A 1,980-nucleotide genomic window follows, 5' to 3' on the forward strand; every position below is an offset into this window, starting at 1 on the left:
AAGTACATGAGTAGTACACAAAAGGGTGCACAGAGTACAAGCAGGGGAAGCATGAAAAAGAAACTAGTTGTAATATGTAAAATATATATACACATATATATATATATATAATACGCGTAAGGGGACCCTGTGATTTACGGATAACGTGTTCTACTATTTAGGCAGCACCAAAGGTTGTTTGCGTCTATAATTTAGCATCACATGTTATGGTCTTGATGGATTATAGTATCATATCAACAACAACCTTATCACGTGTGATAATCATTGTGAGGGGGCTTAACGGTGTAAGGGCGACTTGACTCGCAACCAATATCTCATCGAAAATCGTCCGCGTCTCTGATTTAGTATCACATGTGTATCATATATGATGAAATAATAGTATCACATGTGATTGTCTAAGTAAAAGAATATTCTTGCATTCTCATAAAATGAAGGTATTCTCGTTTGAATATATATATATATATATATCTATATAGGGGAGCGTTCAAATAAAAATCACTCAATTTGTAAAAACCATGAAAACCTCATTCAATAAATAATAATTATTTATTTTGTTCATCTTTTTTGTAATTATGAGAGGTTGATTAACCATTTTTATTGTGCAGGATGTTATTCATGGATATTATCATCTTCATTATTTTAATTTTAGAGAAATACATGAAACAGTTTCATTAAAATTTCATTAAATATTATATGAAACAATTTCATAACCATATATGAAACAAATTAATCAAAAAAAGTATTATATGAAATAATTTCACAAGATTAAACAATTTCATGAAAATTTTTTATAAGATTAAACAATGAAATCGACATATGATGATGGTTTGTATGGTTTTTACAAATGAGAGTGGTTTTCATTTGATCGCTCCTAATATATATATATATATATATATATATATAGAGAGAGAGAGAGAGAGAGAGAGAGAAGCGTTCAAATAAAAACTTGCCTCATTTGTGTAAACCGTGTAAACCAATCTTATCCATCCATTTTCTTGATCAATGGCTAAGATTAGTTTACTTTATTTTAGGAAATTAAAAAATAAAAAATATTAAAAAATTATTTTATTTCAATGATAAGGGCAAATTGGTAAACAAAAGTTAACATCAATATAACATTAATTCCATAAACAAAAGTTAACATTAATATAACATCAATATAACATCAATGAACCATTTTATAATGAAATCTTTTCACATTAACATTAATTCCATAAAGAACAAAATATAATATGTACTCGTTTCATTATATATTTATTTAATAAAAGAACACAATACATTACGCACCCGTTTCATTTTCATCCTACCAACTAAACAGGTCAACTTCAATCACAAAGCAACATGGATCATCATGAATCTAGATGTACATTCAATCACAAAGCAACAAGGATAACCATGAAACTTCAATCACAAAGCACCTATTTCATTAACACGTATAATATGCATAGACGGAGCAAATAAACCATTTTACAATGAAACCTTTTCACATTGAAACAGTTTAATGACCATTGTTTTTTGAACTTTGTTTATGAAACTATTCATTACAATATTTTCATTAGGAAATAGAGAGATTATATTATTTCGATTTTTCAACTGTTTTGAAACGTTTGATTAAACCGTTGCATCAATAGTTCATTTTCCTTATTCCACTCATATGAACATGATTCATCATTATGAACATGATTCATCATTATGAACATTTTCATTATGAAACAGTTTCATAAAACTTTTTCATTAAAGTGGATAATATGCCTAGAGTATTAGATTATGAACATGTTTCATCATTATGAACCTTTTCATTATGAAACAGTTTCATGAAATTTGCCCCATATGAAACAGTTTCATGAACTTTAAGAATGAAGTTCGCCCCATATGAACGTCCCATATGAAACAGTTTCATTATGAAATAGTTTCATTATGAAACATTTTCATTATGAATGCCTCATTCAAATCAAGTTTTTAATATTATAATATATTAAA

Source organism: Cynara cardunculus (assembly GCF_001531365.2).
Source record: "Cynara cardunculus var. scolymus isolate 2C chromosome LG 8, CcrdV1, whole genome shotgun sequence".
In the NCBI taxonomy this organism is placed as follows: Eukaryota; Viridiplantae; Streptophyta; class Magnoliopsida; order Asterales; family Asteraceae; genus Cynara; species Cynara cardunculus.